Genomic DNA, 16,931 nt, shown 5'->3' on the forward strand with positions numbered 1-16,931 from the left:
GTGTGTGTGTGCATTTGTGTGTACTTACATAAAAGGAATTTTGTCGTTGTATTTTTGTGGATTAGAGTCTGTTCTCTATGGACTCGAAAACAGCGGGGCCGATTTTTACCAAACTTCACGCGAAGGTCATTCATGTGCGTAGTAATGTTCTTCGATAGGTTTTGTGTCGTAAGGTCTTCGATACCTTTCAATAATCGATAATCGACATAATCCGATGATAAAAGGAAGAGGTGATTTTGACGAAAGTCAACACCTTACGCAGTCTAACAAGTTCGAGATGTTTTATTACGCAACATGTCGAAATGCCCAGCATATAAAATCAACAGTATATTTATATCTTTGATATGACAGGGGCGCGTTCGAAATAAACGTCTTTTGTTAAAAGACAGTTGCATAATGATAGTTGACTATTTTTTTTATTTTGAATTAAAATTCGATCTATTATTATAGTAAAAGTAGAAAAGTAAGGCATAAAAATCAACAGTAGGATCCTTAATGTGACAGGAGTGCGTTTTAAATGACTCTCTCTCTCTCTCTGTCTCTGTCTCTCTCTCTCTCTCTCTCTCTATATATATATATATATATATATATAAGAAAATAATTTTCTGGACTATACATAAGGCTATCTGGAATGTTGTTCAAACTAGAATGTATTGCAGACTAACTCTCTGCCAGAAGGCTTGTAAAGCTACCTCCCGGTACACATCGATTTGTTCCCAAGGCACGAAATCAATCGATTTGATTGATAAATAGAAGATTAAACTGATATCGATCATGATAACAATATGGTAGTTGATCATAATTCAATCCTGGGTAACTTTAAAGAAAGAAATCATCGACCGTGAGCCATCCAAACAAAACATTGATATTGATGCCTTCTGAGGGATATTTTAAGCCGACTGTGGCATATTTAGGGATAAGTTCTACAAATTCTTCTTGCAAAGCCAGGAGTGAAATTAGCACCGGATTCATGTAGTGAGGGACTGAGGGCATATTATCACTGCGTCTCATTACCTCCTAGGGGTCAACACACATCTTCAGCGTCTACGCCCTCAAGCTCGGCTTTACTTCTGATGTCAAAATGTCTTGTCGATTATCCTGAGGCGAAAATCGGACAAATCTCAGAAAATAAGACCCTGCTCCTGCTCGGAGACTTAAACGCTCGGATGAGTGCAGACCAGAGCCTCTGGCCACACTGCATTAGGTATTTTGGAGTTTACACGCTCGATGATACTGTCTAGCGACTACAGGAGCTCTGCTTCTACTGAAACATGTGTATTACTAACATATTCTTTACCATCAAGGTACACCCAGATCCAAGCATTGACACTAGGTAGATTTTGTCGTGATCCTGAAATCTACACTGAATCACGTGCTGATCACAGGCTGTTATCACAGTGGAGACGGCCACATTGTTCACTTTCTAGTAGGCAACAAAGTGCGTTTCCATTCATGGCCAATTAATAGCTTTAAGCAGAATAGTTAACCCCTAGCTTATACACCAGGGTTATTGATGCATGATAACGGGACCGTTATTTGTAGGTCATCGATATGGCTCCGGATTACTGCCCTACACACTGCGCCTAATAATGTTAGGACTCCATTCGCGATGCTGTATATAAGGCTGATATTGACACCTTTTGGAGAAGAGTAAAGATGATCGAAGAATGGTTCGAGGTTTTGATTGAGGAGATGGAAGCTGCCATTACTGCAAGAGGAGCAGTTATTCTAGAGTCATGGAAACAGCAAAACTATGTATGAGACCATGAAGAAAGCCTTTGGTCCAAGTGTCAACATATTCAATCCTTGGACAGTCATCAAAATCCCGGTAAACAAATGCAGAGAAGGGCTGAATACTATTAGTGGCTGCACACCAGGGACAACGTCGTCAGTGACAACGTGATGGAGAACGCTGCACAATGAACGAGATCCACTCACCACTTACCATCGTTGAGATGATGAAGGTCAACGACTCACTTTTCTGTCAGAAGCTCCAGGCAATAATGGAATTTCACCAGAAATTGTGAAAGCAGAAAGATATAACTCACTAATGGACCACCTACATTGACGCTTTCTACAGTGCAAAGAACAGAGCACGATGCCCAAGGATATTTATAACATAAGTATGATCAAGCTCTACAAAGACCAGAGCGACTGTAGCGACTATTGCGGAATCCCTCTACGCAATATCGTAGATAAAGCTTTTACTCGGATAATCCTCAACCGCCTTGAGCTGCTGGCTGATCGAGTTTACCAATAGTCTCAGTGTGGCTTACGAGGTAACTGGTAGACGACTGACATGGTGACAGGGAGCTGCAAGAAAAGTACTGTGAACAGACTCCATTTGCGTCTCGCCTACATCCACCTGACAAAGACATTTTACTTGATCAGTCTGGCGAGTCTTTTCACCCTCCTTCTCACGATTGGATGTTCCCGCTTACGCCTTGAGATGATCCTATCATTCAACGATAGCATGATGAGAACGGTCTAATACGATTGATCATCCTCGGACCTCCATTTCCAATCAAGTGTTGCGTAAAGCAAGGATGTGTTTAGCGCCTACGTTCTTTGTTTTCTTCTTCTCCGCTACACATTCCACTATCTAACCTTCTTTACACGACAAGCGAGACCAACTTATTTTACTCACCTCTCTGGAAGTGTAAACGAGAGTGCATTAAGCACTCATTAGAAAGTGTCCTCCCAGATGATGCAGCTCTCGCTGCTTTCTCTAGGGAAAGTCTTGAATGACTCTTCCCCAGGTTTGTGAACGCAGACACCAAGTTCACCCTCACCAGCAGCCTGTAGAAAAACAATATTATCGGCCAAGATGTCAACAACATTACTACAATTACTATCGTCGACCATATCCTGGAAGTCGTACACACGTCCATCTCGGCTCTATCAAATCCAGCAACTTGTCTTTGGACGCGGATTACAACATGGGGATGAGTATAGCAACCACTGCTCTGGCCCACCTGGCAAATATAGTTAAAGAAACATCTTAACCTTTACACACATACACAAACAATTTTTAAACAGTTTCGCTTTCAAAAATAATAGTTGTTTTTTTTTAAACGTACGGACTAACTAAGGAATACTCAAGAAGAATATTATATAGATTATATAGAATGAAGTTAGACGTATGTAAGAAAAGAGCCTATCGAAGTTATATTCTTTTGAGTCATGCTGTAAGATGAACGATATACTCGTAACGATATAAGTGTCGATGTTTTCTGATTTCACATGGCGACACAGCAGTCGTTATCGAAAAACTACTTTAACGGAATGGAGAATTTTAAAATATTCAAATTCTCTCACTTCTTCTTGTTTGTACATATTTTTTTAAAAACATCTTATTAATGTTGGAAATATTTTATAGCTATGCCACTTCTGTCGTAATGCATATTTTAACTCCATAAAAATATTTTTTATCGAACGGATTCGAAAATGCATTGGCATCTCTTTCTCATTAATTTGAGAATATTTTATCATACGCAGCATCCATCTAAATATTTGATCTGACAGATTTATCATGGAAAGAAGAAGGACTAAAACAGTACGCTGTTGTTTTCTTTTCATTAGTGATATTAGATGGATCCCTTGCGTCAGAATGTGTCTGAAAGGGGCTACGTCAATCCTTTTCTCTTGGGTTTTAAAAATCGTTTTAGGCATTAACGTTTTAGTTTGTAGTATTCATTTTTCCTGTCCGATAAAATGTAACCACAAAACAATTCTAAGGTTTATCTATATGATTTAATTTTGAAATAGCAGTTTCTAACGTGTATAGACATTCGAGGTGCATTTAATATGTTTCCAGGATTATTTTGTATGCGCACGTTTATTGACAATACACACATGTAACTCGTCACTTTTTTTTACGTAAGCTCTTCCGGCTACAAAGCATTTATTGTACCGTTCCAACAACTTCTCGAAGGCTCCAGGGAAGTCCTAATGTGTTTTTTTAAAATTAGATTTTCGCCCCAAACAAGGCAAATTGCCACTTTGGTGTAGGGGGCTATCAGGGGCAACAACTACTGGGGTACTATGTAGGGATTTGGGCAGCAAGATGTCGGTTCACGTTACACTTGAATTTCTGCACCTAAGTACTGTTGGGGAAGTAGAGACCTGGAAAGGAATTCCAGAGTCTAGCGGTTCTGGGGAAGAAACTATTGGAGTAGAAAGATCTTTTACATCTAGGGATCTCTACAGTGTGGGGGTGGGATTTAGCAGCCTGTCGGGTTTGTCGAGGGTGCTCACGTCGTGGGGGCACAAGTGATTGCAATTCGTCAGAGCATTCACCACTAAAATACTTGTAGAAAAGGCAGAGGGATGCAACATTTCGTCGATGGGGGAGAGGCTGAGGCTTAGATGCCAGTTCAGGGCCTATCAGGTTTGCGACTCTATTTTGAACATTGTCAAGGAGCAAGAGACTAGTAGCAAATGCACCAGCCAAAATGTGACAACAATACTCCATACATGGGCGAATGGTGGCCTTATAGAGATACAGGATACTTTCGGGTGTTAGTAGTTGTCTAGCACGGTAGAGGGAGCCCACCTTTCTTGCAGCGGCCCTAGCAATGCCTTCAATGTAATTGTTCCAACTCATGTTTCCTGTGAACGTTAGGCCAAAGAGTTTGAAAGCTGTACTCTCAGATAAAGAGTCGTTGGCGATTGCTATAGGTGGTAGAGAGGGTTTCTTGTAATTATTGAATGAAACTAGTTAGTGTATCAATGACTCCCGTCACACACTTTTTCATCTCCCGAATTGTCAAATATTGACAACCTCTGAGCCTTGAGCTTAGGAAATAACAAAAAGTCACAGAGAGTCTAGAATATGGGGAGAGTGAGCAGCTGTCTTGATAACTACCTTACTTTCTCATCTTATGAGAATCTTTGGGACAAACTTCGCGCAAATCCTCCACATCTTCAGTTCCTCGGGGAGGGATTGGGTTTACAGTTCCCACACGCACATAAATAAGTGCACATATAATCTAAATAGACACACGGCACCGCTTATCCAAGAAATTCTTTATTTGGCCAATCAACTCTGGCGTTCTGACTGTCTTACCCCCCTCAAACCTTTCATCATCTCTCAGGCACACATTGCTTTCTTTGAATCTCTCATGCTATTCACAAACTGATGCTTTATTCAAATGTTGTTGGAAGCATTTCATACGTTTATGGTTGATTTTTACTATGTTTCAAATAGAATTCTATTGCATATCGTTGTTCTAAAGTGTCGCTACGTTTAGATTGTATTTTTTATATTCACCAGCTGTAAAAATCAGGCGTTAGAAGGTCGTTTTCCAATCCCTGTTGTAGGTGTTCGTTTAAACCTTAAATCATAAAAAGTGCTCAGTCATCTCATAGGATTTAACGCAATGACATAATGGATATTCAACTTTCTTCGGAATTTAAAATGCCTGCACGAGAAAAGTTTGGAAACATATTGATGGGTCTCGAATCTATTTATCTATCTATCTATCTGTCTTTATATATATATATATATATATATATATATATATATATATATATATATATATATAACACACCCACCCACACACATACATATATATAAATAAAACGTTATGTCAATTCAATTCCATCTCATTCTTTATTTGAGTCACCTATTTATCGATGACAAAATATTCTTGAAGTTAACGTGTCATGATCGTGTCTGCGGTCACAAGCTATATACACTTCTCTGGATGTTGGTTTATTTCTAAGAATCACAAAGTACTAGTTGAACAGATAAACATCGAAGTCACCCATGCAGAATTTTGTTTGTGAATGATTGCATTTATTTTGTAAGAATCAGATAATTATATTATTGAGATATTTGTACTCGATATACTTCCTGTTATAAGCTTAAGCTAGAAAGACATCGGTTTCTTACTAAGATCTTAAGCGAATGTGTTTCTCTGGGACGATCTCGATTCGAACTTAAAACACACAGGTTGTAAATCCGTGCCGTGTACAACTTAATCACCGTCATCTTTTATTTTATTTGTTTTATAGTGGCTGGTGCCTTATTAAATGTCAAACCTCATTAAGTGATATGAGGAGTATTAGTCCAGTGCCTTAATAACATTTATTTTTTATTTTTTTATTATTCTTGACAGTTGCTTTCAACTTTTCAATTATTTATCGCGTTCCATGCTTGTAAGTTATTAAGAACAAGTGAATTTTTTAAACAATATAAATTTCTTGTGAAATATTAATTAATGATAAAAAAATGTAATCACATAACATCAGTAATGCATAATAGTACATAATAATTAAATGCATAAACGTGCATAATAATAAGATAACTTACAATTACTAATATATTCGATATAACAAAACTTAGATGGAAGTGAAATTGCACCTGTATAGTTAAATAGCACTAGGTCTGTGTATCGTGAACGATTTATAGCCAGAAATCGTGTTACTTAGCTTATAACAAAGTGTCCGTGTTCTACTTATGAGAGTTGCAACAATCAAATGAATTGTAAATAAAATGCTATAAAATTATCCATTGTATTTTTGCGAGAACTTCATTTCTTGGAGAATATTCAGTTTAATAAATAAAAACCCGTTGATATGATTCATAATTTAACGTATATGTCGGTATAACAATACAAACAACTCAACATTATTGAATATATATATATATATATATATATATATATATATATATATATACATACATATATATACATACATATATATACATATATATATACATACATATATATATAATGTATATATATGCACACATATATATAATGTGTATATATATATGTATATATATGTATATATATACATACATATATATAATATATATATATGCACACATATATATAATGCATATATATATATATAATAGACTAAAAAAATAATGTAAAATAAGACCACATGAACCTTGAAATCTAAGTAATTTATACAACTTAAAACCAACAGTAAAATACTCTACATAGATGTAAGTTACGTCCCTGCTTCCCTCCTGACTACAACGTCGACGTCTTCAAGTCTAACTTAAACAAATTCCTGATGAATTGCCCCCTTAAGTAGGCACTTTATTAAACATCCACACTAACGTACTGTACATACAATAAGCTTATCCCTGAGTGGTTTCCGGGCCTTGATAAGTGTGACCACCTTGTAAAACACAAAAACAGATGTAAGTTACGATTTATAGATAAACAATTTGAAAACGAGAGATACACTATAAAATTACTAAGTCATAATATTTCTCATATCATAATCTAAATAATCCATTCGAAATAAATTTGGAATGATAAGCAAATACGAAGAAACGATAATTGCTAGTTAAATACTAACATATCACCGTAAGTTAATGTCATTGAATAATAATTAAATATGAATATGTAGGCAACGGTTAGATTTTACAAATCAATTGAAATATAAAAAAAAATTGAGATAATTAATTAACCAGGGATTAATTACAATATATTAAGTATGGTCTAAAATAACTAATACGACGACCTAGATGAGAATAAATTAAAGAATTCAGAGTTACTTCCCCTGAAATAGTTTTTGTTTATTATTCCATCAATGGATATATTGTTACAAAAATAATTATTTTTCATCAACATCCTAGGATATCAATGAAGATTATAATGTTATCTTATTAAATTTATTTTACTGTATGTTGCCGTATTTTATTTATATTGATGTAGGAAAAATAAATAAATAAACAGTATTGCAGTATTAACTAGTTTAACATTAAAATAACCGAGTAATACAAAAAATACGAAACGTTCCATGTGATAGTTCTGAATTTTCAATAAAAATTGAATTATAACATAATTACTTGAGATTAATCACTAAAGAAAACAAAAGAAATAATAAATTAAAATAATAAACCATAAATCTAATTAATCCAGAATTCTTGTCCGGTTTCAAAATAGTCCAAATTTTTATATTCTCGTCGTATTTTAGAGTAAATATACGAAGATATTGCCTATATAAATTTCTTCAACACAAATGGTGTTAAAAAATGCGGTGTGGGGGGGCGTAATTCACCGCCCGATGTAGTTTTTAATGAAAAGAAATATATGTTAAGATACGTACGAATTTTGTATTCTTTTTCAATGATATCTTATGAGATGTAAATATGAACATTTTTAAATACTACAAAATTTAAAATTGTCTGATTTATGCGGAAACAATTGTAATATCCGAAAAAATAAAAATATGAATTTACTACTTCTCATTGATTCTGGTTTTGCAACTACATATATATATATATATATATATATATATATATATATTTAAATATAATTATCCACTGACATGTTTTTCGTCATCTACGACTCATCAGAGTGGATGAATCTAGCGAGATTCGAAATCGGGACCCCATGGTAAGAAGCCTAAACCCTTTCCCCTCGGCCACTTCTCTGACTGTTCGGATATATCGCAATTTACGTAGATTTAATTTGTTTTCGCGATACGTCCTGAATGAATTCAATTATTTACGAAAGTGCATTTTTACCTAAATGCTAGTTGGAATAATTTATCTTTAACCAATTTGGTACCCACACATGGGAGCGGCATATATATTATTTTTAAAATATAATTATCTACTGACACGTGTTCCTTCGTCTACGACTCATCAGAGTGACTGAATCTAGCGAGATTCGAAATCGGGACCCCATGGTAAGAAGTCTAAACTCTTACCCCTCGTCCACCTCGATTACAGTTTGGACATATCGCGATTTACTTAGATGTTATTTGTTTTCATTTTGCGATGCGTCTTGAATGAATTCAATTATTTATGAAAGTGCGTTTTTACCTAAATGCGATTTGGGAATAATTTTCCCTTTAGCCAATTTGTTACACTCACATGGGGAGCGGCATATATATTATTTTTAAAATATAATCATCCACTGACACGTGTCGCTAGATTCAGCCACTCTCCATGATAAAGCCGTGTTCTTGGCGAAAACTCGAACTTTAGCAAACAAAAAAAATAGAAAATAAATAAATAAAAAAATAAAAAAATGATTTTATCATTTCATAATATTTTCAGGTTTTCAAATGTTATCATTTAAATTTATATAATGAAAATGCTTTCTAAAATGTGTCAATCTCCATTTCTTAAATTTCGCGCTTTAACTAAACGAGTACACACACGGATTTGAAACAGTATCGATATAAGACGTTTTTTCTCTCTGGCGCGCGCGTGTGTGTATGTGTATGTGTGTGTGTGTGTGTGTGTGTGTGTGTGTGTGTGTTTGTTAGACACCAACGAACCTCCCCGACACTTTTCAAATCCGAAGTTGCATTAAAAGAAAGCCATACTGACTGATTGGTGATGAATGCAGGCGAAACTATTACTGTACTGTAAACAAATAGACGAAATGCATCAGAAACTTTGACAACAACACCCAGAATTAATCATTAAAAAGACCCAATTCTGTTCTACAGCAATGTATGACCGTACGTTGCTAAAGCGACCCTGCAGAAGTTGAACGAATTCAGCTATGAAACTGCCTTATCCCCATACTCCCTATATCTCTCACGTACAGACTGCCACTTTTCAAGTATCTTGACAATTTTCTACGTGCAAAATGCTTAAAAACCAATGTGACATAAGAAAGAACGCCTACAACTATTCTATCGCCACAAGAAAGCAGGATTTTTATATTAAAAACACTTGATTTATGTTTTCAAATGTGTATTAATTCTGAGTGTGCTTATTTCGATCAATAAATTTTCGTTTGAGTTGAGATATGTTCATCTGAATTTAAATGCATAAACTCACAAAAAATTTCTGGTCAACCTGTTATACATCTAGTGCCAGTACATAGAACACCCGCACCTGTATAGTTTTTTTTTCAAAAACTGCAAATTTAAGCTAAAATTATTGTAACTGTTTAAACAACCTATATCTCATTTGATTCGAATTTTATTCCGCTATAGTTTAACCTGTTCATATTTGACATTTAATTAAAATATTCTAGTGTACACGTCAATGAAAAAAATAACTTCAAATTGAGGAGGGAAAAAGAAAATCCGCAGCAACAAATTCGCTTAAGAACAGCTTTAATTATCGCCCCATAATCAGTTTAAAATATCCACCAACAGGAAACCAAGCATCTCTAACCGTAGGTGTTTTTGTTTTAAGTTACACAACGAAACATTTAGTCCATATGCCATGACTTTCTCTTAGTGATCGTCAGGAGCTCATTAATCGCCACCTTTCTGGTTTATCCAATCGAAAAATCGGCTGCAGATTGAAATATGATGAGAAAACTGTACAAAAGACTGTGCAAAATCACCAAAACAAGGGCAGTGTTCGTGATGCTCCTAAATCTGGTCTTGCTAGTTATTTCTAACAGGGAAGACAATGCTATCAAGATCTGCAGCGTAAGAAACAGATTTGAAACGGTTCCCCAAATCCAACAACAGTGCAATCTTTTTGAAAGGTGTTCTCTTTCTAATGTCAAGAACAGATTAAAGGAATTTAATTTGCGAGGATATGTTGCAAGACGCAAGCCAATGATGTCTGTAAAAAGCAGAAACCGCCGTCTAGACTCCGTCGGATGCAATGAAGATCATGACTCTTCATATTGGACAATAGTGCCTTTTAGCGACAAAAGCAAGTACAATAGGCTAGGCAGTGATTGTAGGCAGTACGTCCGTCGGAGGAAAGACGAAGAATTCAATTCTAGGTGCTCAGTTTCAACGTTGGAATGTGGTGAATGTTCAATTTTAGTGTGGGGCATAATTAGTATCAATGGTCCATGGCCTATAGTTCGCTTGCAAGGTCGAAGTAATTCGACCAAGTGCATTAATATGCTAATCGTCATTTTTTTTTTCTTATTTTGGTCGGAATTTGGATAATAATCTCATCTTAATGCTCCAATTCACACAGCTGGCAATGTAAAGAGGTTCCTGGAAGAGCATGATATGTGTTGACCTCAATCCTATCGAAAACGTATAGTATTACATCAAGCAACTAATACGCAATAATAAAAGTTCAAATTTGGAAGATCTTTGGACAAAAATTAAAGAAAAGTGGGATGCTCTTTCCCCGGAGTATTGCTGCAGTCTAATTCAAGGAATTCCCAAAAGATTGCAGACAAATTGCAAAAACTTATGCTACTAAATATTTACTAGTTCATTGGTGTTCCTGTTGTATTTGTGTTCTATTTTTGTCCTAAATTTACTTTTAAAAAACAATCTTCCATTGTGCGGACTTTCTGTTTGCCTCTTAAATTTGAAGTTATTTTTTAAATTGACGTGGACACAAGAATATATCAATTAAAAGTCAAATATGAACAGGTAAAATTATAGAAGAATAAAAGGCCAACCAATTGAGGTATTGTTTGTTTAAAAAGTTATATAAAATTTATCTTAAATATGAAGTTTTTGAAAAAAATTACAAATGCGGACTTTCTTTTTGCCACCTGTGTATATAATGTCTATATAAATATATATATATATATATATATATTTATATATATATATATATATATTGTTCTTATATATCTATATTTGCTGCCTGTATATACATATGTAGTGTCTACATATCTATTATATGTCTATATATCTAAATATAATGTCTACATATCTACATATAATGTCTATATATCTACATATAATGTCTATATATCTGCACAAACTATCTATATATCCATATATAATTCTATACATCTATATATAGTGTATATATATATTGTGTATCTATATGTTTATATTGTATATATATATATGTCTATGATTAGTCACTCTATATATATCATCTATATATCTATATGCAGTCTTCATATATCTATATATAATGTCTATATATCTTTATAGAGTAGTAATATATCTGTCTACAGTCTCTTTATTCATTTATATAGCGTTGATATATCTGTATAGAGTTTCTCTATACTTATAGGTAGATTATCTCACTCGATATTATTTATATATCTTAATATAGTATTTATATATCTATATATAATAACTCTATATCTATATATATCTTTTTTATATCTATTTATTGAGTCCGTATATGCATATATGGTGTACATATATGTATACATAATGCGTATGTATATTTATATATAGTTTTTGTAAATCTTTATTAATATAATCCTGTATATCTCGTTCATTTGCACTTTGCAGTTAAATCGATTACTTTTTTTTTCCCTAATATTCCTGTGTAATGAATAACCCCTAAGCAAACAGTGTCGAATAATTGGAAGGTGTGGTCTGGAGATTACGCAACCCTTACCTTATAATTACACCCGCAGATGCTCCTACATAGGGTATCCTTTGTTTTTCGAGTCTGAACAGAGGCATCGACTCCTAGGACATCCTCGGTCAGTGGCGCAGCGTGAGAACAGGCATTCAATAAATAGGAGATGACTCATTTTCCGTTTAATTCAATAATTTCCCACTCTCTTTATCTATGCTCAAGCCTAAATGTAGATTCCATGGAAAAAGCTTCTTTCTTAGATCATCTCTCTCGATATTATATATATATATCTTTATATAGTATCTATATATCTATATATAATAACAGTATATCTATATATATCGTTGTTTTATATCTATATATCGTGTCTGAATATGCATATATTATGTCTATATATGTATACACAATGCGTATATATATATATATTTATATATATATAGATTTTGTAAATCTTTATGTAGTGGTTATTTATATAATATTGTATATCTCTTTCATTTGCCCTTTGCAGATAAATCGATTAAAAAAAAAGGTTTCCTAATCTCCCTGTGTAATGAATAACCCCTAAGCAGGTTTCCATTTCGGTTTTGGTTATTTACTTCCTTTTTTTTTATTTTGTATATATATATATATATTTTGGATTCGTGATTCTGTCAAATCTTCAGAAGAATTCTTTCGGAGCTAGATGCTGTGAAATGACATCTACTGACTACAGGTGAACTGCAATCATTATCACAGCTGTCAATATATTTCTACATCTATTTTGGATTCAAATGCGACTTTCCTATCGATTGATTGTCAATGAAATTTTGACGACTAAGTTATCATTACAATTTTTACACATATGTGTAAATAAAGGAAATATAATAAGTTACACACAATCAGTTCATAAATTGTTGGAAGTAAAACCTTTAATTATGCAAAAACTATTGCTTATTTAAAAACTCATATTGAAAACGAAATACTGTTCTTTTTAAACATAATTCATCCAGAACAATAATGATATTTGTTAACGATAACATATTTCCACTATCAACGAGCTTATAAATGCCTCGTTTGTAAAATTATTTACGTTACAAATGTGAAACTTTCTCATGTTTAAGCTACATTCCAGGAGTTAACCTACGACTTACTGAATCGTTTTGTAATCCTCGAAATATGTGATAATTGAAAGAAATAAGTCAGGATAATATGCAGGAAGGAGATATATTTCCCAATTAAATACTCTTATAATTACAGCATTACTCTGTTGATACACCGGTTCCCGCTGGATCACTGAAGTTAAGCAACGTACGACCTGGTCAGTACAAAATCGGATTACCGTGTGCTGTATTTGCTCTCCGCATATCTTGGCATTGTTTCCAGTCGTCCTAGAATTCTCCTTGCCACTGGACTCAAACAGTGTCGACTCATTGGAAAGTGTGGGTTCAGGATTACGCAACACTGGCCTTACAATTATACGCGCAGCTGCCCATACATTGTGTATCCTTTGTCTTTGGAGACTTAATGGAGGCATTAACTCCTAGGATATCCTCGGTCAGGTTGCTGTATGAGAAGGAGCATTAAATAGATGACTCATTTTCTGTTTAATTCAATAATTTCCGACAATCTTTATCTATGCCTAAGCCAACATTCCATGAACAAAGCGTCTTTCTTAGAACTGTACGCCTGTGGAACTCTTTTCCGATTTCCTGCTTTCCAGTTGACTACAATATGGCTGTCTTCAAGTCCAACGTAAACAAATTCTTGATGAACCGTCCCCCTAAGTAATCCAATTTACAAAATTCTCACTACTTATGTTTACTACGCTATAATCACATTGACTAATGTATACACATTAACCCTTATCCTCGCATGGCCTCCGAGCCTTGATAAGTGGTCATTCTTTTGTAAAAAAAAAATGTTGTTTCAGATACAAAATTGGTGAAAATATTGCTTTAATAATCTGCACGAGATAGTTTATCACAGTAAGATGTTTAATAATAAGAATGCATATAACATACAATGGTTAAAAATGTCTCTTTTACAAACCGGCACCATTTCTTGCACTGATATGATACTAATAAAATAGAATTCATAATAACAAATATTAGAGCCGAAAATATCATTAATTATAATTACCAATATTAATATGTCTATAATATTATAATATCTACTTTATTTATGAGGTATATATAGTGTGTCCAAAATTTACTATTAAAATAGAATTCATAATAACAAATATTAGAGCCGAAAATATCATTAATTATAATTACCAATATTAATATGTCTATAATATTATAATATCTACTTTATTTATGAGGTATATATAGTGTGTCCAAAATTTAATATTAAAATAGAATTCATAATAACAAATATTAGAGCCGAAAATATCATTAATTATAATTACCAATATTAATATGTCTATAATATTATAATATCTACTTTATTTATGAGGTATATATAGTGTGTCCAAAATTTACTATTAAAATAGAATTCATAATAACAAATATTAGAGCCGAAAATATCATTAATTATAATTACCAATATTAATATGTCTATAATATTATAATATCTACTTTATTTATGAGGTATATATAGTGTGTCCAAAATTTAATATTAACATAGAATTCATAATAACAAATATTAGAGCCGAAAATATCATCTATATATATAAAAGGCAAAAATCGGTGTGTATGTATGTATGTATGTATGTTTGTTTGTAACGCTAAAACTTTTGAAAGACGGAACCAGAGTTGACAAATTTGGTATCATATTGCACCTTGATCACCCGGATGACAAATATCGAAATTTCACGTCAAACGGACCAGTAGAAAGGGGTCAACTGATCGTTTTTCTCCTAGGGGGGCCCCCCAAAAAACCTGTCATTTTAACGTTATTCAATACGTGTCACGTGACGTGACGTCAGCTCAAACTTTTGACAGACACAACCAAAGTTGACAAATTATGTATCATATTGAACCTTGATCACCCGCATGACAAATATCGAAATTCCACACCAAACGGACCATTAAAAGGGGGTGAACTGATCATTTCTCTCCTAGGGGGGCCCCCCAAAAAACCTGTCATTTTAATGTTAATATTACATAATCCAAAAACGCTTAGTCATGTCACGTGACGTGACGTCAACATCCAGTAATGGCGAACAAATGTAAACAAACACTTTGTTTTACCGATACTTTTGTAATTTCTCTTCTGCTTTGTTCTAGAGATTATTAAACTCCATGACAATGTCTCCAACGTATTTAACTGGTTAAAAATAGTATTTATACAAGAGTTTTAACGAAAAATATCAGGAAAAAATGTACAGGAATAAAAAAAAATTCAGCTTTCAAAATATTCGTCGATAAAAAAACCGATCTTTATATTTACGCTAGCCATTTTGTATATTACCACGTGACCTGCTATCTCTTAAACTGGAGGGGGGGGATCCACTTGAATCCAACAAAACCAGTAATTTTTTTTTTCTATTATATATACATCATTTTCTATAAAATTAAGTGTAGACTTTATAATTAAAACAAAAAATGTTATTCATACTAAAAAAAAAAAACGCTTAGTCATGTCACGTGACGTGACGTCAACATCCACTAATGGCGAACAATTGTACCTATTTATTATGCCTCCCCACGGGACAGAGTTAGACACCAGGGTCGTTTTTGAACGTGGAGAAAAGGTACAAAAATAAAAATTGTCTCAGTCGTGGAGGATTTCTCCTCCACCGAAAGAGAACAAGAAATAGAAGTGCAGCATCTGAAGAACAGATACTACACTTTGATCTTGACCAAAAGGCCAAGAATGCGAACAATTGTAAATAACAACTTTTTTCACAAAACCAACACCGTCTTTCTTTTTTTTCTCTCTCTTTCTCTCTCTCACCCACTTACTCTTCCCTCTCTCTCACCCTCTTTCTCTTGACGTCACACCACTGTTAAACTGTGGGGGGGGGGAACACATTCCCAGGCATTATCTCCTATAGATGCACATTTTATTAGAAATTCAGCTTTCAAAATATTAGACGATAATAAAAATATAAAACCAACACCCTCTTTCTCTTTTCTCTCTCTCTCACCAACTTACTCTTCTCTCTCTCTCACCCTCTTTCTCTTGACCTCCTACTACTGTTAAACTGTGTGTGTGTGGGGGGGGGGGGAAGAGGCAGCTTGAAAACCAACAAAAACAGTGCACAGTTTCCCAAGCATTTGGGGTGGGAAGGGGGGGAAGAAGCCGAGCGCACAGTTTCGTGTGAGAGAGAGAGAACAATTCTCAACCTATATACTCAACAAATTTTTTATCTACAGATTTGAAAGTTTGTATATAGGGTATTCAGACATATGGAAATATATCTAGCATAATCTATCTATTATATCTATAAAAGTGAAAATGTGTGTGTGTGTGTGAGGTAGCCAGAGAGAGAGAGAGAGAGAGAGAGAGAGAGAGAGAGAGAGAGAGACAACAATTCTCAACCTATATATTCAATACATTTTTTATCTACAGATTTGAAAATTTGTATATAAGGTATTCAGACATATGGAAATATATCTAGCATAATCTATCTATTATATCTATAAAAGTGAAAATGTGTGTGTGTGTGTGTGTGTGTGCGTAAGAGAGAGAGAGAACAATTCTCAACCTATATACTCAACGTATTTTTATCTACGGATTTTAAACTTTGTATATAGGGTATTCAGACATATAGAAATATATCTAGCATAATCTATACATTATATCTATAAAAGTG

General features: G+C 33.9%; 1 pseudogene; it reads right to left on the reverse strand.

Moving 5' to 3' along the window:
• Window positions 1–15,861: 15,861 nt before the first annotated feature.
• Window positions 15,862–15,995, reverse strand: LOC145249193 (U2 spliceosomal RNA; annotated as a pseudogene).
• Between the last annotated feature and the right edge of the window lie 936 nt (window positions 15,996–16,931).

Source organism: Euprymna scolopes, chromosome 27 (assembly GCF_053919585.1).
Source record: "Euprymna scolopes isolate OS-2025 chromosome 27, ASM5391958v1, whole genome shotgun sequence".
In the NCBI taxonomy this organism is placed as follows: domain Eukaryota; kingdom Metazoa; phylum Mollusca; class Cephalopoda; order Sepiida; family Sepiolidae; genus Euprymna; species Euprymna scolopes.